Genomic DNA, 20,783 nt, shown 5'->3' with positions numbered 1-20,783 from the left:
TACTCATAACTATAAATTGGCGTGAAAATTTACATCGATAAATAAATAGTGATGAAATAGTTTTTAATCGCCTGAAACACGATAAAAACTTGTAGTGATCGAAATGAAAGCGATAGAAACCGCGGTCGGCCATAACCTGAAGTAGGATGTTCTGGGAAATCTTAACTATAGATTACCTAGGAAATCATAACTATGATCAAAGTCATCATATCAGCCACAGGACGTCCACTGCTGAACATAGGCCTCCCCAATGACTTTCACATCCTCCGGTTGGTGGTTGGTTGACGGCCGATGGGGCAGCAAGCTTCTGGAGTGGAGGCCGTTGCCGAGCAGGAAGGCGTTGGAAGTTACTAAGTTACTAATATATTCGTAGTTCTCACCATAATGGAAGTCCAGCTAAGTCCGAGATAATTAATTGGCGTGTCATTGACTTCGGTCGTTCCCAAACAGCACTAATGATAGCAATAACACATTCTCGCTTCCCCCTAGTTAAGCAAAGAGATGACCTTCCTCACGCCGCGTGACAACCGGCCCTATCAATCTGCGTGACAAATACCTACAACAAATAATCAGAACATCTCATTGTATTTCCAACCCTATGTCCAGTTAATAAGAGTGTCAAAACTTTCTGATTTTTTGGCCGAATAACGAACCTTAATGTGAAGATATTAAGAGTGTTATTGTGGATACAAAAATGCGGTAACTACGGATTGTCCGTAATCAGTGATTAGTGCGCTATTCATTTCGTCCGCCGTCGGGTCACGTCCGCGCCGCTATAGCGACGCAAGATACGGCGGGAGACATTTTGATCTTAGTAAAAATAAAATTTTTAACGTTCGCGTTCCATTTCAATTAAAATAGAGAAACACGGGTCTCAACACGACATTTTTATATGAGTTATATACCTACTCGTATTATGTAGTCAAGGCTTGACTGGCTACAGCATAGCAACCGAAACGTCAAGCCGGGAGTACTTACTTAGGTAAGTCATATAAAAAATGTCGCGTTGAGTTTGTGTGTTTCTCTATCTTAGTAAAAATACTATTAGGCACACCCCGCAAACTAAAGACTTTTATTCGGCCGATAGTTTGCTCGGCTCCCAATTTGTATAAGAACCGGCCGATACCAAATCGGTGTAATGTGCACACGCCCATGTTCATACTGATTCAACAGCCCGACCAAACTATCGGCCGACAAATAATCTGTACTTTGTGGGGTGCCTTAGGAAAGAGTACCGGCAACAGCACTTATGATAAACACTAAAGTACCTACCTACCTAATTTAGTTGTAATTATTGCGAATTTGCAACAAAATGTGTGATGTTGAAGGTGACTGTAAAAAAAGTAACTAAACTAAGCCTAGGTAGGTAGGTACCTACGTGAAAGCAGGAAAGTAGATTCATAGAATTTTAAAGTTCCAGTACACTGCACATATTACTCAAATAATACTAAGGTAGCATATTAATCAAATAAATAACAAATATTCGTAAAATTCTCAGAATACGGAACAAACCAGAAACCGTCAACGGGCGTAAATGTGTATTCATATAAAGTACTCCAAATCGCACTACTTTGACTTTAGAGCAATCAGTCAATGGCCGGCGCGCGCATTGTTTACATATCCGTCAGATTGACACTTTATAATTAAATTATGCCGTCTTGTGCCGTTCCAACATGTAAGAATGCTACTGGAATTACGAAGAAAGTGCATGGGATCATGTTTTATCCGTAAGTAGCACATTTCCAATTCATTTTAATTAAATAATAATTTTCAAAAAAAATCACGGTTGTATTTTGTAAGTGTTGCCACAGGTCAACGGAATATTTTACCCTACTTTTTTATATTGAATTACATTTGTCTACTTATAAAAAATTCACGCGTTAATTTTGTTAGCGTTACCACAGAATAATGGAATATTTTCCCCATCCTTTTTGTTTTAATTAGTTTTTAGTGTAATTTCATCCATGACATGACAACCTGATTAATTAAATTATAAGTGCCACTTGTGGTCTAAACTGAATAAATATTTTTGATTTTGATTTGATTTCAATATATTGAATTAATTTATAATATTACTCCCTAATAATGAGGAGATAATAAATTACTATCGTGAATTTCATACTTTCCCATTTATTCAAAAGTAAGGCATTGGTATCAACAGATCAGCAGCAGCAATATTTGTATATTTAATAATAATTTTAAGTAATTAATTATTGCTTACATACTTACTCTGATTTTTTTTCAGGATACACAGCCAGAGTTGCCTCGCAATCAAATTTAAGTATTGGTGATGTTTTTGATTTGGATTCTGTTTTTGACTCCAAGAAAAGTTAAACTAAAAGCACTACTGCGCCGTAAACAAATGTTTTGTTGTCGATATGTTTACATAATAAAGAACCTTAAGTTTCTTTTTTGTTTTACTTGGCATTCTAAAATTTATATTCGACTTTTGTAATTGACTTTTAAATAACATATTATACCTACATAAAATATAGTACATATATTACACTATTTAATAGAAATAAATAATCATCTTACACTTAGTTACTTCGGAGTAAAAATTAAATTCATAGGTAGGTAGGTACTATCTATGCCTATGGCCAGTCATGTCGTCTCGTTCTATCGCAAAGAATCACCATTTGATAAGAGCGAGAGCAAAAACGGAAATGGATAGTTAACACTGGCCGTGTGTACTTATTTCACTTACTTATTTTTTACTTGTTTAACATCTCTTTAAAAAATTACATAATTTTACCCCAAAAATGGGGGTGTCACACGGCGCTAGTAACACTAAAGGGGGTAGAGGGGCGCGGGAGGGGAAGTATTTTGGACACAAGTTGCCGCGTAGAAATGTTATCGAACACTCCTTCTGGTTTGTTCTGTATTCTGAGGTAAAATTATGGTTTTGGTACTCACGTGACGCCGCGGCCGCCTCGTGGCGCCGCGCAGTCTGGCTCCACAAAACATCAGACACTACCGCACTTGGGTGTTCACTACATGCTTAATCACTTTTATAGTCAAAAAATTGTCACAATATCCCAAACTATTGTTTCTTTCGTCCATTTTAAACATATTTTCACATTAAAATACTCGACCGAATCAATGTCACACGATCACTGTGCGTGCAGTCACGCCAGTCACTATGACAGCATTTTCCATTTTCAATTTTCGTCTATGATTTTTTCAATTAAAAATTGGACACAGGCACAGGCATAAAACATTATAATGCCATTCACACACTAGGGCTTAGGAATAAATACATTCGGCCAATTCCATTTTTTTAATTTTCGCGCTCTAAGCAATCACCGCCCGAATAGGCTGTATGCAGTGTTCAAAGGTACTTATGCCTTTGCCTGCTCTTTTCGATTGAACTTTGAAAATACACAAAGAGTGTTATTGAACAATAAATTATGTAATATTATGTTTTATGTGTAATTAATGAAATGACTTGGGTTCAAGTTTCTAGATTTTATTTAAATATTTTGTACGCTGACAAACCTTTTGGAGCTCTATTATGTTACTACTTTTAAGATCCTGTATGTTTGTTTATCCAAAATTGTACAAATAAATGAAAAAAAAATGGCCTAACTACTAAAACAATAAATCAACATTAAGTAATTTTTTAATAAAGTACGTTTATTTGGAAATAAAACACCAAAGTCAACTCATAAAAATAATCTTATTTTGTTCCTTTCAGTAACATTTACATCCCGGTCCTCAGATATTATTTTAGCGGCACCGCGGTGAATGTGTATTCGCCAGAGCTCGTTACAACGTGAATGCGTCTTTAATAACGCTTCACTCACTCACTCGTTCACTCATTCACTCGTTCAATCGTTACTAGGAAAGAGTCCCGCAGTTTTAGGGGACGGTAATAACCCATTATTATTTCTATTGGTTTTTGCAAATGATTTTGAGTTTATATTAAACTAGATATATCCCGCGGCTTCGCCCGCATGAAATTTTGTCTATCACAGAAAAACTTTACTGTGTGTTTCCTTGTTTCAAAAACCGGGATAAAAATCCTATATCTTTTCCCGAGACTCGATAAAAAGAACTAAATTTCATCAAAATCGGTTCAACAGTTTAGGCGTTAAAGCGCAATAGACAGACAATTATTTTCGCATTTAAAACATTAGTAGGGATAGGGAAGTGAGATTTGACAGTAAATCAAATTCATAAAAACTGAGTTGTTTTCGCATTAAAGGATTACGATAACCTTCTTTTTTTAAGCCTTTCCTTTAACCAGCTCGTTCTTAACTTTTATTGTATTCGGTCCGTCCAATTAGGTGTTCGAAGTTTTTCTTCCAAACAAAAGGCTTGCTTGAGCTTAAAGTGGGCGAATAAACAATAAACCAACCGGTAATGTCCCCTTTATGAATTAAGCTTTCTCGTAACTTCGATTTGCGCCATTTAACTGCGAACGTAAAATAAAATTGCCGCGATAGAATTACACCGTTTTTTGGCTACGGGTTTTCTTTGGCATTGACAACTGTCTTCTCTCTGGGTGGTCTGGAAGAAAATGTTTTCTAGCTGTAAGACCGCCCAATTTGTGTATTACTAACGGCCGCCCGCGACTTTGTATGCGTGGATCCCATTTTACCCCCTTAAATCCTTTCTTAGCGGATGCCTACGTCATAACATCTACCTGCATGCCACAGCCCGATCCGTCCAGTGGTTTGGGCTGTGCGTTGATAGATTACAATATTTCAGTCAGTCAGTCAGTCAGTCAGTCACCTTTGAGTTATGTATATTTAGATCATTATTATCAGCCTTTGTGTGGTGTGCATTAAAGTGTTACCTACTGAATCTACTTAATATTTTTACTTATTTTATTAAAGTTCACAGTCACATTAACTTACAACTTTGAACGTGCAGGCACCTAGCCTAAAAAATTCAAAAAGAAAACTCATGCTCGCCTCTGACCTACTAAAAAACCCACAAAGAACCATAGTCAAGAACCAAATACCTTTACGGTTACGCTATGCAACCAGTAGCAGCCAAAAAAAAATTAAACAACTCTTAGATAGGCAAAAATACGATATTTTGGATTTAATTTTATGTTTTCAATTAATTTATTTGTTTTCAAGTTTTTAAGTATATATTGGTGAAAATAAATAAATTAAAAAAATCACGTTTTAACAAATTAATCATCAAGATAATAAAATCATTGAATTGAATTTCCTATAATTAAAGATAAGCATTAAAATTAAAAACAAATAAGTAAAGAAATAAGTAATTAATTCGTTTTTTGTTCGGTCATCAAGTTTATAAATTTAAAAAAAGTTAACTATTTTCTTTTGTTAAAACATTTCTAAAAATCATTTCTTAACATTCGACATTGTCAATACACTGTTGTTACAAGAAATTTAACGATTTTTGAATTTGGAACGCACCACAGCTTTTAAAAAATAAATTCGTTCCAGCGTGTGCGCCGGCTTTACCCACCGCAGGCATTACGCGGCGATTCCTTTGCATCCGATCTTTGCTCGATGATATTTATTACCAAAATGGCGGTGGGCGGCACGCACGGCTGACAAATTCGTTTAGAGTATTTTTCTAGCCCAATGATCTCAGAAAAAGGAAAACAAAGTTTTTATCGAGTCTTTGAAGTGAATAATATGGTATAAGAAGAACCTTCTAATTTGCCTTTGTTGTTTGTTTAGACATAAGTGGGTTACGTTGCGCTTCGTGAAAGGTAGGAGCTTCTTTATTAAATTTACTTGCTAATTAATTGCAATTTTTTCCTTTTGACAATTTGTTTGAAGATTATTATTAATTAATAACAGTTTAGTAACAAATGAAAACAATGCTTTTCGACGTTAAGTTGTTTTTGTTTCAATGTTTTAGCGAAAATCATTATAAGTGATGACATGTGAAAGCATGTCTGCCTACAAATTGCATTTGACTTTGTTAAAGTAGATGCTTCTTGTGCATATGTATTTATGGGTACTAAAATAAACTATTTTTTCAGGTCTTCTCCAAGTGTACCTACATTTAGTAACATCGGACTGGAAACCACAGGTAGGTATGTTACCTACCTACACACAAAAAATATTGTAGATACTATAAATAAATACCTACTTAATTAATTCAACTATTCCATGATTTTACATCTTTGGTAGTAAGTAGTTCCGCACGTAACGTCCCCTCTCAATAATAATATTTTTTATTTATTTATTTTTGGGACACATACAGTTACAATATAATTTAACTTATTTTAGTAGGCGTTTCGCCCGGATGTATTAAAATCGCGTGCGAATCGACTCCTTCGAGAACTACTTAGTAGTATGAGATTATTAGTTCTCGAAGAAGTCGATTCGCACGCGATTTTAATTTTTTTTTTTACATCTGGGGCGAAACGTCTTATAATAAAATATTATTATTGAAAGCACATTCGTGCGAAACGAGAATTTCGGCTACCTAAGTAAACTCCGACAAACGTTACTTCGACATTACGTTACTCCGACACTACTGCATATCGACATGACTTTACTTCGACACTACACTACTCCGACAAAGGAAGGATATTCGCCTTTGTCTAAGTAGTGTAGTGTCGAAGTAAAGTCATGTCGATATGCAGTAGTGTCGGAGTAACGTTTGTCGGAGTTCAGTTTTTGAGCCAAGCATGCATACCTACAAAATAATATGCATACCTACAAAATAATAATAAACGATTAGGACGAATGGTGGGGCGCATCTTCGTGGATGGCACTATCTCTACCTACCTAAATTTCCACAATCTTTACGGGTGTACACTTACCTTTCACTAATGGTGGTTCTGCTTATCACGTCCATTCCCCGATCGGCATTTTGTCGGCGTGACAAATGTCGGCGATAGCAACGCCCTGTGAAGTGATTGCTATTGAAGGGACCGGAGTCAAAAGCTATCGGAGACGTTGTTAAAAAGGGGGCCACAGGATTGGGACTAAGGCCCGGTTTCTACCAAAGCGGAGCGGAGCGGAGAAGTATCGGGCTGTCAAAGTTTTCTATAAAATGTGACAGCGGCAAGCGGAACGGTGACGAAAAGTGGAAATAGTGAAATCCGATTGGTTATTCAAAACACTTCTCCGCTACGCTCCGCTCTGTTCCGCTTTGGTGGAAACCGGGCCTAAGTAGAAAGCCAGGTTAGATTAAAAAATAGATTCATAGGTAGGTACAAACTACTTACATAAGAAAAACAAGCTATGTTATATTACACTACAGATATTAACTAGCTACGAGTAAGTACATTCCGTAACTAGGTCTATGTTGACCTAAGTTCTTGATGTAGGCAAGTATTAGTTCATTGTTTCTGACTCTTATTTTCTTCTGCAGTCCATCAAAATCAGTGAACAGTGAAAAGGCAGTGAACAGTGGGACCAGAACGTGAAGCAAGACAGTAATCAAAGAGTAGACTGATTTGTCTGCTAATAATCCCACTCGTATTGACGGCAGTTCTTCGATGAAACTGACGCACGCATCTGTCACGAAATATCGTAAAATCAACAATAAGAGGTAGGTTTTACAACATGTTTTATTAATGTATCGTTTGTTTCAGCCAAATGACGTCCACTGCTGGACAAAGGCCTCCCCCAAGAATTTCCACAACGATCGGTCCTGCGCCGCCCGCATCCAGGCACCTCCCGCGACCCTCACTAATATCGTCGGTCCACCTAATGGGGGGGGCTATACAAAATAATATTAATTTTGGTGTTAATATATTATTATCTAATAGATTAATTTAATCCTAATACATATTATTATATTCGTAGTAAAGTCCGTTCTGATTTCTTGATCTACTAGACATACTCGTAACTACATAGTATCTAGGTACTACAATTTTGATTGCTTTTATTTCAGAACATCTACACTGGGCGGCCGGCACTGTTTCCCTGCAATTTCGAGACTGCTGTCAGGTAAGTGAACTTCTTAATAATATTAGGTTTCTATAAATGAAGAAATGTTTGGATTTATTCTAGGGTCAATACATTTTGAACGGGTGCTTTGATAGTTATTTCGTGTAAAAGTTACGTTCATGTGGTTCTATTGTTCGGTCATCATCTCAATGAATCGATTTAACTACATACGTGGCCATTTCCCCGTGATATTCTGGCCAACGCTTTGGGTCAGTTTTCTGCAACTGTTTTTTCTGCATGTTATTTGAGCGTACCAGGGGCGAGTAACCTCCTAAATTCAAATTCTTTATTGCTCCAATGTTGGTATACAAAGGTTCTTACTTAAAGACATAATCCTAAGCCGAATATTAACATTCAACCTAACAGAATCTTTTATGTAACAAAAATTTACTTAATAGGTAGGCAGTTTGATGTGCTGAAGGCTTTACAACATCAAAGCAATTTATTAGGAAGGGTATCGTCCAGCCATTACAAGTTTGTCAACAACGGCGTCGGTCCATCAACTGGACAAGTGTAAAGTCACGGATCGCCTCACGCCACGTTTTAGATGAAGTTATTGGCATAACATTTTAGGATGTTTGATCACATTTTGTGTTATCTGCGTAACATCACAGAAAGAATACAGAGATTGCGAAAACAAACAATATTTTGAATAAGAATAATATGGGTAGGAACATTATTAATTTCTTTCAAAAATACTTACTCATTACCTACAATAACAATACATGGAAGATAAACGTTCTTCTAATGAAATTGTTTCCTTTTAATTCCGTAGGTAGTTATTAATTATGTAAATAAAATCCGTTATCTGCTACCCAAAATATGTGAATTAGGGTTGGATGGCAAAATTTTTGCGTAAATATGAAATAAGGTGCCTAAATCAAAATCTGCCAAACCAATTTGTTCACAATGAATTTCTTATTTACCCTGTACCTATATTCAACGACCTACACCTAATGAGTAATAACAAAACAATTCTTGCTAAAAATAAACTACTACCCTCCTCCCTCTCCGTCTAGGCCCTAATTACTTAGGTGCAAAAGGGAGGGGTAACCAAGTTATAGGGGTTAATTTTCGGCCATCGTCTCCTTATTATGGCGTAATGAAGGGCCCTATCTAAATGAAGACGCAGAGAAAAAACACACTTAATACACGTTTGTTTCGCCCTGATAAGGCCGATGGCCGCTCAGTTTTCATAACTTGGAGTACAAATTCGTTAGGGCTTCGGTCTGTGCGTGGAACATGTTTTGCTGTGAGGACTTTGGTTAAGAATAAGGCACCTAATTGCTCGTAAGTTGTAATGAACTTTTTAGCGGGTAGGCTTATTTCTTAGAAATATAATACTTGACGAAAATTATAACATTTATGATGCCTACCTGTTCGCTTTGATAGCTAAGAAAAGTATTTTTTTCTAGAGAGAGAAACGTACAGAACTAGGACTATCATAGGTCTATCATAGGATTATGTAACTCATTAATAAACGTCGCGTTAAGACCCATATCTTACTATTTTAGTTAAAATGGAACGCGAAAGCTTAAAATCTTATATCATAGGACATTGATTCGCTAATAATTATTGTATAATAATCTATTTCTGCTACAATTCAATAACTGTAACTAATATTGTTAAACCTTGATTGAAAAAGAGGCTGACAAATAGTGACTGAGTTTCTGCGTTGCTTCTTCTCAGCACTGGCCCAGTTATTGTCCCGAAGCAATGGTCGGGTTAAAGTAATACTGCATGTAAAAGAACTTTTTATAAGCCTACTTGCAATTTTAAAAATTACCTAAACTTTCATTGCCAGAGAGATTCCCCCTTAAAATATTGCAGACCAAATCTATCGTAGCTCAGAACTGCGCTGAAAGTGGAACCGCTCTCGAGTGAGCGTGTAATATTTATCAATTCCAAATCGCATCGGCCGCCGTCCCACTTTAAACGGACTTGCAACGGAATCTTTTAACTGGCGATGTCGGGCTTCTATTTTTGAGAGTTGTGACTGCGACCCGACGCAGTGCGGGGAATGACTTAACTGCATTACGATACGGTTTACGGTTCAATTAAAAAACCAGATAGGTTCTAAACTTTCTTTTGGATTTTGACCCATAACCTTACGAGCCCCCTAAGTGTTGACTTGAGCATTTGTCAGTCAGAATCATTTATCCTTTCATCGCAGTTGAATTTCATTTATGAGGTAGAAGTGAATCAAGATTATGTAGGTACCTACTTTCATAAAATATGTAGAACTAGCTGATCTAGCGAAAATAATATAGGATGCTAATGGTAAAATATTTTTTTAAATCGGTCCAGTAGTTTCGGAGCCTATTCAATACCAACAAATCATTTCTCTCTATAATATTACAGAGCCCAAAATGTTCTAGTTTTAGGTAAATAATGGAAGCAATACCTAAATCATTGAATATAATGTATCTTATAACTTCGGAGAATAAGAACTTATTTTTCACGAAACCGTAATCAGAAAAATGCGTCGGTCTATCTATACAGCCAATATTTTATTTATTTATCTAAATCAAACTGCGGATCCATAAAGTAGTATTATTTAGCCTCGTGCGAACCACCTGGGAATCGATCCCAGGTTCAGTGCTCACTTGGTGAGATCCCAATCAATCCTGTCCATTAGATTTGGCAAATCGCCTTATCGGGATTGATGTGGGTTCCGTACATTCCAGCCGCGATTAGATGACGTCACCGTATCTAGGCCGAGGTAAACCACCAACTCGGCCACGAGATTAATTGTCTGGAGACTAATTATAATTTTAATTAGATTTCCTAGTATCTCTATTATACTGCAGTAAAAGTTTAGTTGCAGTAAGGGGTGGTACCTACGTTACGATTAGATTCAGCGGAATGACGTCCACTGCTGGACAAAGGCCTCCCCCAAGGACTCCTTCCTGGACAACGACCGGTAATCGGTCCACCTAGTGGGGCTCGAGAACTTTTCTGCCCCAGCGGCCATCAACTCTGCGAGCTACGTGCCCCTCCCACTACCACTGGATTTTAGCGATTCTGCGGGCTATGTCACTTTGGTTCTCCTACGGATCTCCTCATTTTTGATTCGATCACGCACGTTACTATTATCTGCACAGTAAGTGCCTATTCACTCTGATCATGCCCACTTTAATTAACATGATTATGATTCCTTACAGAGGGCCCTCTAAGTCGTTCAGTCAGTACTAAGCAGGTGTATGCTACATAGAATCATAAATTACTCAGCAAATAGTATTACAAGCCTACAAACTCACTCATATGCTTGTTGTAAGCAGATATCGTTTCAGTGCCCATTATTCAGGTACTCTAATAAGTATCGAATTCGACAGACTAGCCACAACGTATAAGAACTATCGCGCTGAGCCTTTGTGATTACGCTCGCGCCAATTACGACCGTAATGCGATGGGCTGATTGATATGACTTGGCTTCAGAAAGTACTGGTGATTCGCACACAATTTTATAGAATATTTCTCTACTTCTATTACTACCTATGATACCTTTGTTCTAGATTAGGTACATTAGAATCGAATACGTATCTATTTTAGTTCACTCATATACCTCTCAGTTCCTTCTTATATTATTATGTTACTAAAGAACTCTGTATTTGTGTCCATAATATACACATTAGAGTAAATGAAATGTGTAGTCGACGTTATGAAAGAAGAGGACAGGAAAAAGTTTCGCATAATGTGAAAGTAAGTTTATCTGTCTCTTAACTTTTCACGCTTAAAGATATAGTTTCAGTCCGACCCGGGGAAAAACATTTATAGGGTAGTTTTAATACCGGTATTAGAAAAAGGTACAAGCTCATGACATATCGAGTGGCGGCCACGGGCTGGAAGACGTAGCGTGAGCAGGCCTCCTACTAGGTGAACCGACGATCTGGTAAAAGTCGCGGAAAGAGCCTGGGTGAGAGCAGCGCAGGACCGTGCATTGTGGAAAACTTTGGAGGAGGCCTTTGTCCAGCAGTGGACATCATTTGACATTTGGCTGACACGAACGAACAAGCTCATGATAGTCATTCTGTGCCAGCCTGTTTCACGCGAAGCCACGTGCAACGTGCAAAAGCTATATTAACAACAAACCAACTCTAGGTAATCGATACAAGGATCCGAAGCGGCAAGTCAAATTACGTCGCATGCCAGCGACAAACTGTGGAATTAATAGTTAATTGCGTATGCGTTACATAGCTGACGGGTCGCAGCTACACTCGGGCGGAGCATTCACTGTATCAGTCACAGAACGCCTCCCTTCCAGGCGAGTCACAAGATCCAAGCGTTGAGATAACACATTTCCCTAATTGTAAGCCATTTTACTCTTAAAGTCAACTACCTAACGGAAAGAGATTTGCTAATTCCATATTCAAGGGCATAGTTGGAAGAACTATCGCGACACACAAAAAAGTACCTGCTAATTTGATAAGTTCTACTGCTCGTATACCTACACTAGGCTGACCCAAGTGTGAGTAAACTCGATGACGAAAGTCGCCTGATATTATAAAACACATTAGATACTTAACACAAAGTAGCCAGCGAGATTGCTTCTGATGCAGTTTATTACTGCCAAAAAGTAGTACCTATCTACCTACAGCAAACAACTAATACCATGTGTGTGTGTGTGATAATAACTCTAATTCTGACTGAAGACTAGTGTTTCTTTTATTTTTACCCGACTGCACCAGAAGGAGGGTTATTGCCCTATATTATCAATGAAAATTTGATTATTATAATGCAATGAGAATTTCCAATCCAATCGCTCCCGCTCCCGCCGCCGCTTGTAGCTCGGCCCACGCTGTCAGTGCGTCAGACAGCTGACGCGACGTTGTGCGGACTCGTGACGGATGACGCCTGTTGCCTGACGTCTCCATGCACCTATTGTCTCATCGACGATGTATCTGTAATTCTGTACTCTATAGGCTTGGCGTCGAGCGCAGCGGTAGCTAATTGTCCGACGAAAGCGATCCTAGTAAAATTATAGGAAAGTAACCGTTGTCAAGTCACGTGAAAAATTTACATATCGAAAGAGAGCTAGGAAAGACTAGGTCCACTGTTGATAAACAGCAAACAAAACATCCAGATGCATGTCGTGAAAAAATTTTGTTAGCACATATTTTCGTTACTTTTATCTTTCAGACAAAGTCTCTATGGTTGCCCATGCAAATATTAGGTAGGTACTATGCCTTTGCTATGGTTGACTACACTGAATCATAACGTTCATGACCATATTAGAAAGTCTCCACTGTACCTTCTCCACTCCACCATTCCACTTTGATCACCTGGATTTGATCCCTTCATCACCAATGGATAAGAAGTCCACTTTGGTTACCTAGGTGATCTTACCCATAGGTGATCAAAGGACTCCAAAGTGTCGTCTGGAGTCCACTTTGATCACCTGGGTGATCAAATCCAGATGATCAAAGTGGAATAGACCTAAGTATCAGAACTACCTGCATTTAACCTTTCAAGTGACTTGTTTTGATTTCACAAAATAATACTTACTTCTTCTTCAGAAGTAAAATAACATAAATTATATTATGTAAATGTCATGTCCAGTGCAACTGTCCAGCGTGTCAGGCTGGCAGCTCGCCACAGGTCATTAGGCTAATTTACACGCCGTAATCCGGCCGACACTTGCTTGAGGCGTCGGTTATGCCTGTGCGGTTACGTCACGAGGTGCGAGGCAACGAGAACTAGTGTGAAGAGTTTCTTAGACGGAATTAGGGTTTGGGTTGACGTAAGTGCTTGCATTTGAACCAAAGGCGTATTTAGAGTGACTAAAGCAGACATCTGTGACAAGGAGACAAACTTTTCTGAATTTACACACGTAAACTAAAGCCGAGAAACATTTTGTGGTCTGTTCCACTTTGATCAATGTCTTGTCTATTCCAATTTGGTCTCCATGCAACACTTTTAGTCCTTTGATCACCCGTAGATCACCTACTAGGTGATCAAAGTGGACTTCTTATCCATTGGTGATCAAAGGACACCAAAGTCTCGCTTGGAATCCACTTTGATCACCTGGGGATTTTATCATCCAGGTGATCAAAGTGGAATAGACCTACTTTGTACGAAACAATGTCATCCGTTCTCCTGCGATCCGTTTTCGATAGATCCATAATATCTGCCAACTGGATCAGATAGATAAGCCTATCTTGCAGCGGTGACGTGTGGAGCGTACAGGCCTTTGTGACGGGTCCGTCGAAGAGTTATTTGTATGACAGCGAGCCAACACCGAGCTTGTGCCAATCAACAAATGATATTAGAAGCCGCAGCAGCGCGACACATTGTGTGGGACTTTCGTCCGTTCTGTAGACAAGGATATGCCTTGTTGTTGTTGTATTGATTTGTTTTGCATTAAAAAGTGAAAGTTTTATACATGACATGACTAAACAGTTTTTCGAGATTAGTTTATTTACTTTTGTCATTTAACAAACAGTTCTGATCACAATCATGATAATATACCGGCGTTTTAAGCTCAGGTTTGGTCCATTTACTATTTCGAAGCAGTAGTAGGGTTAAAGTAACACTAGCCGGGCTAAGATGCGTGCCGTGATATCACCTTATCGACGTCAAAATGTATGGGCCAAATCGATAAAACTGCGTGATAACCGCTTATCGTGGCGCGCATCCTAGTCCTATAGGACGCGTGAAAGCACTTTTAAAAGCCTACTTACAGAAAATTTATAACTTTTCAGCCTTTAAAAGCATGGATTTAAATCCACAACGGCATACCCAATCAAGTATGTTTTAACTCTGACTCTGAGTCAAACCTAAGACCTAGAGAGATCAAGACGTCTAGAACGGCAACTATTAACTACGAGACTACAATCCATTTCTTGAGTGACAGCGTAAGATAATGACAAAGCGGCCTATCAGTGCATCGCACGGCTTCGGCCGGGGTCGGGTAATGCGGCGTAATTTATGGGGCTTGATGTACAGTCACAGAATGAAAAGGTTCGTCAGTTTTCAAATTGATTCCTTCAACGAATCGCGAGCACATTATTACCTTTTGAAACTATGTTACAGAATAATCTCGAGTTAGAGAAAAATAATCTTTAACTGTTCGTCAGTAAAGTTCAAAATTATTCAGATCAAAGTTGTTTGACGATTTATCTTGTCAAGAAGATTATTATGATTGATAAACTAAAACCTTCTTGTTGGTTCAACCTGCCATTATTATTTCTATTAAATAAAAAAAAAAACTATTGTCAATTGGTCAATGTCATCATTGCATTGCACTGATGGGATAGAAAAATAAACAAGCAAAACCTTATTCGTTAGCAAGCGTCATATTTATTTAAATGTTAGCAGCACTGTTTCTTGCCCTGTTATGTTGGCAGGTTTGACTCTTACAGTGCCTAGTGCAAGCGAAAACCGACACTAAGGTGACGAACCTTTTCATTCCGCGACTGTACAAAGATCGCCGGAATGGCAGTGGATTAGTGGGCTCAGTAATATGCGGGCAGCAAAGAGAATCCGACGTCATTATTAATATTATTTGTTGTAACTATGGCATCTTAGATATTACGTCTTCTTAGCGCAGATTATTGCGAAAAATTCTGCCAGCTATGGTGGAATATAATTTTGTGCATAGATATAATCTTTTTACACAATTAACAAGCTACAATTTAGCACAATCACATACCTAAAATACACACATGTGCAACGTAGTATGTCTACATATTATTAAGGTGTCGGCCGTTTGATGTAGTGGTTCAGAAGAGACTACTACGCCGAGAGGTCCCGGGTTCGATTCCCAGCCGGGCAAAAATTGAAATGATGAATTTTAATTTCTGTGACGGGTCTGGGTATGGATGTATTTACAAAAAAGTATTTAAGTATGTTTATATCCGTTGTCTGGTACAAGCTTTGCTTAGTTTGGGACTAGGAGCGCAGTGTAAAATGTCCAAGGATATTTATTTATTTAATGAACAAGATGGAGTTTTATTCGCAACGTGTATTAAGTGGGATCACTATTAGGTGCCCTGAAAAGGGTCTACATACTAAGTAATGGAATATTAGAATTCGAAACTTGAATACCTACTCGTAGTACGAGTATGAGAAAGTAAGCTGTTGATTTATTAGGTAACTAGCGGCCGCCCGCGACTTCGTACGCGTGGATCCCGTTTTACCCCCTTCATCTATCTTACGCGGTTAAGATTTTTTCATACAAATGTTTTTCCCGCTAACTCCCGTTATCGTGGGAATTTTACAATATCCTGTTGTAACTAAGCTTTAAGTTTACTAAAGTACCTTCATGCCAAATTTCAAGCGTCTAACTTAAGCGGTTTAGATTTTTCATACAAAAGGATTTTCCCGCTAATTCCCGTTCCCGTGGGAATTCCTAAGTATACTATAACCTGCCCAGGAGTATGAAAAATAATTGTACCAAGTTTCGTTAAAATCCGTCTAGTAGTTTTTGTTTCTATAAGGAACATACAGACAGACAGACAAAAATTTTACTGATTGCATTTTTGGCATCAGTATCGATCATTAATCACCCCCTGATAGTTATTTTGAAAACATATTTCATGTACAGAATTGACCTCTCTACAGATTTATTATAAGTATAGATAACTTTTTTTCTTCGCCACAATAGTCCTTTTTAGGTAGAATCACTTAGTTGTACTTGTGAGGGGCATAGAGCGTGTCGGAGAGGCGGTCCGACTGAGCGATTGCACTTTTCTTCAGCAGCCGGTAGAACAGGCTGATGCGAGGGTGCACCAGCACCTTGAACGTCTTTATCCTCTGCACTATTTCGTCCATCTGCGAAATAAAAGTAACGGACTTAGCATGAGCATCACTCTTCCCGTGGATGTCGTAATAGGCGACTAAGTGATTAATATGCGAACTGCAAGTCTCCACCCACCAGTCAGGGTTACTCCGTTAGGCCTCAGCCTCGAGTTTAGCGGGCAGCGGGGCGGGAGCGGCGGCGGCGCTGGAGCGGGGCGGGCAACGCAGACCCGTTCTCGAAACAAGCGGGCAGCTCGCGCGGCGCTTTAGCGGCGAAGTGTTGTGTTCGGGGTTGTGTTGTCGAGATATTTGTTTTTATTCGCAAACGAAATGTCTGAACAACGGCGACAATTTTATTTCGATTCAAATTTATTCCTAACGCTCGATTTATTATGGGCAAAAGAAGGAGTGCGCTGCCCGCTCGTTGCCCGCTCCCGCGCCGCTGTTTTCGAGAACCGGTCTATTTGATTTTACGCATAAGATCCTGCCGCTCCCGCGCCGCTACCGCCGCCGCCCCGCTGCCCGCTAAATTCGAGGCTGAGGCCTAAAACGTTATCCGAAGTTTCAAATGCTGCCATCCCTCTCACGCAAAGCGAGATGCCAGCATGAGCGACGGTGACAGATAGAGACGAAATTACGTAAACAGCGTTTCGGAGTAGCCCTGCTAGTCAGCGCGATATATTTTATTTTTATTTATTTAATAGGACAACCAACAAGACATACACTAGAATATAGTATCTCTAAATCCTGCAATGATCTATCTGATGATGATGATGTTTACTTACTATTAGAAATAGATAAACTTTGTATAACGTTAAGAAGAGGACTTAAAACTAAATGTTAGCCCTGAGTTGTTGCATGTCGAAGCCCAAACAAAATAAATAAAATTAATTTACACGATGAGCAAGATTTAACAATGCAATTTACTCACATCATGTGGCATATTCTCTTGAAGTTCTACAATTTTCTTAAAATCATTGTCCAAAGTTATGACGTTAAGATTTTCCTGTAAATAATGTACAAAATTAATTTCCCAATTCATCATTTATACCAGTTTGTGAAATTGTAATTAGACTAAACGTTATGATGCTTTGATATAGTTTATTGACATTCCCTTTCTATTGAATGATAACCATTTAAACTGATTTTACTTTATTAATTTTGAAATAATACCGTTAATTGCAAATGGCAAACTCACACAGTTAAACAGTCAATAATAAAGAGGCAAAATATAATCACGATATACATTATTCCAGTGACACAATTGGTACGAAAGTGCAGATTATTATGGGGCTAGTAAAATCGACGCTCATTTCACGACCGAATGACTTCCAATTATAATTTTAATTCTCTTCAGCACTCTACATTTATTCCGAAGCAGTGTAGTACAGGTATACAGGATGGATAAATGAATCAGTCTTCGAAACCACTTCTGCGGTTACGTTCTGAGATTTAATCAAAACAACTACCTATTTGCCAGTATTAAATTATGTCTAGATTCTAGATAGCACGACAAGAAAAAGGTATATTGATGAATGCTATTTATTGTACTACACTCCAATCTGACAATAAATTAGAAGGTTCAAAAAAATTGAAGCCGCGCAATTACGGCGCTTTTCATCATAATATTCATTATATTTCACTAGCTTTTGTTTGTCACAGAAAACTTTATCCCGTGCGTCCCTGTTTCAAAAAGCGAGATATAAAACTATCCTATGTCCTTTCCCGGAACTCAAACTATATCTATACCGTTCAATGACTTAGGCGTGAAAGCATAACAGACAGAGTTACTTTCGCATTCATAATATTAGTTGGGATAACTTCTCAATACTCAATATACACATACATAACTTGATGTTACAATAGGAATAGATTTTTAATGGACCCTACTCTGTTCAAGCTCTACCCCATTTGCTTAAACGACCTGTATTATAAATGTGCTTCGTAAAAAGCCTTATATAGCCTGGGAATCAACCCGATCGCTAATCAAGACCGCATAGAATACTAATTGCCAGTAATCGCCGCGATCACTGCGAGCATAAGGCCTCAGCCTCGATTTTAGCGGGCAGCGGGGCGGGAGCGGCGGTGGCGCGGGAGCAGGGCGGGCAACGCAGACCCGTTCTCGAAACAAGCGAAGTGTTGTGTTGTCGAGATATTTGTTTTTATTCGCAAAACGAAATGTCTGAACAACGGCGACAATTTTATTTCGATTCAAATTTATTCCTAACGCTCGATTTATTGTGGGCAAAAGAAGGAGTGCGCTGCCCGCTCGTTGCCCGATCCCGCGCCGCTGCCCGCTCGTTGCCCGCTCCCGCGCCGCTGTTTTCGAGAACCGGTCTATTTGATTTTACGCATAAGATCCTGCCGCTCCCGCGCCGCCGCCGCTCCCGCCCCGCTGCCCGCTAAACTCGAGGCTGAGGCCTTACACTGCAGCGTGATGTAGGCCGCGGACACGCGAGCGCGGCCCGTGGAGAGCCTTAGGCTTTGTTTCCATTACTAAAGTCCGGTCGCCGAGCACGTAGAATTCCGTCCAATGACCCCATGCTACCCATCCTTATCGCTCGCGCGTAATTATATTGCTGACGCGAATGTGCGACGGGCGGCCGCAGTGAATGTGCGAGCAGGCAGTGAGTGTGCAGTAGGCATAATGATATTCGGGGTACAAACGCTCTATATTATAAACTAGCTGACCCGGCGAACTCTGTTCCGCCTTAAAGCCATCGCAATTTTTCCTTATTAATTTGCTCACCGTTTAGAAGACCTACCCTGGACTACGACAAACATTTTAAAACCAAAATCAGCTCAATCGGCCCAGCCGTTCTCGGGTTTTAATCAGACTAACGAACAGCAATTCATTTTTATTTATATAGATAGATAAATGCTTCGTAAAGAGCCTCATATACCCCAGGAATAAACCTGATCGCTAATCAAGACTGCATAGAATACTAATTGCCAGTAATCGCCGCGATCACTGCGAGCATTACTGCAGCGCTTAATGTAGGCCGCGGACACGCGAGCGCGGCCCGTGGAGAGCCTTGGGCTTTGTTTCCATTACTAAACTTATGAGGCAGTCTAAGTGCGGGATACAGTATGACTCGGATCTACGTAAAAGAAAAAAAAAACAATAGTAAAAGGCAAACTGAGTCGGAATCAATCGAGCCTTATTAGCCCTGAATTTCAGTCTGTTACAGTAAAAGTTTATGAACCCGTGAACCTTATCTTTTAATTTTGATTGAACTATCTCTATCTATACCAAATGACATCAAAATCCGTTCAGATGGTTTCGAAGGGGTGAAAGAATAAAAAACTCATTCATCACAACCTTTCACATTATAAGTACATATTTATTTGATTTCATTTTCACAAAAACTACCTGATTATAATGCAAAGACGTTGGTTCTTTTTACATGTTACAGGTGAGCATGTTAATAAAGATAAACATAAAGATTATTTTAAATACAGTGGAGCTTTCTCATCATAAACACAAAACTGTTTTTTGAAACCCCAAGGGCGTTGTATCAATTTTGCTATAAAACTCAGTAAAACCTAGATTAAAAACAAAAATGTCCCCTAAGACCTTTCGCCGTAAAACACACTCAATCTGCTCGACTTAACCCTCTTTCAATTACTCCAATACGGCATGATAAAGTGACTTGAGTAAGCTAATATCAAAATTGGTTTACAAGCACAACTGCAGTGGGCACGAACCGAGCGATCGCGATAGCACGAATGCTCAGTAATAGCATGCTGCCGGAATTTATGACTCTTTAACAGCTGAAGAACCGCTGAATTCGCTGCTTAGCTGGAATACTGTTACGGAATAATCAGAGCTTAAATAGCATGTCGTTCAACTTAGCTGGTATTCTTTATGTTTGAAGAAATATAATTATTAAGGTGTCTTTAGATGAGAGCGACATCGGTCTGTTGAGAGGTTTAGGCTGAGTTACACGACAAAAATCTGTCAAACTCCATACAAAAAACACCCGTTATAAGTTAGGTGCTGCAACTCAGCCTTCGGAGGTTATTGTTAATAATACGTGATTATGTTTCTATTAGTGATTAATAATAATATTATTGACACATACATCAGCAAGTTGTTTAAAGTATTAATGAACTGCTAGGTGAAAAACAATAACAACTACCTTA

The 20,783-nt window shown here is 38.8% G+C and overlaps 2 long non-coding RNA genes across 2 annotated transcripts; one reads left to right on the top strand and one right to left on the bottom strand.

The window, feature by feature from the left end:
- The first annotated feature begins 1,496 nt into the window (after positions 1-1,496).
- Positions 1,497-2,408, top strand: LOC135084583 (uncharacterized). The gene is made up of 2 exons (XR_010259897.1): positions 1,497-1,727; positions 2,246-2,408. It is a non-coding gene; the product is annotated as an uncharacterized LOC135084583 (long non-coding RNA).
- Positions 2,409-16,505: 14,097 nt separating this feature from the next.
- On the bottom strand, positions 16,506-17,933 carry LOC135084502 (uncharacterized). The gene is made up of 3 exons (XR_010259864.1): positions 17,836-17,933; positions 17,569-17,643; positions 16,506-16,670 (listed from the first exon to the last, which is right to left on the bottom strand). It is a non-coding gene; the product is annotated as an uncharacterized LOC135084502 (long non-coding RNA).
- Positions 17,934-20,783: the final 2,850 nt, after the last annotated feature.

The sequence above is a fragment of the Ostrinia nubilalis genome, chromosome 26 (assembly GCF_963855985.1).
Source record: "Ostrinia nubilalis chromosome 26, ilOstNubi1.1, whole genome shotgun sequence".
Taxonomy (NCBI): domain Eukaryota; kingdom Metazoa; phylum Arthropoda; class Insecta; order Lepidoptera; family Crambidae; genus Ostrinia; species Ostrinia nubilalis.
The sequence above is the reverse complement of the archived record's forward strand: the minus strand, read 5'-3'. Positions and strand labels throughout refer to the sequence as shown.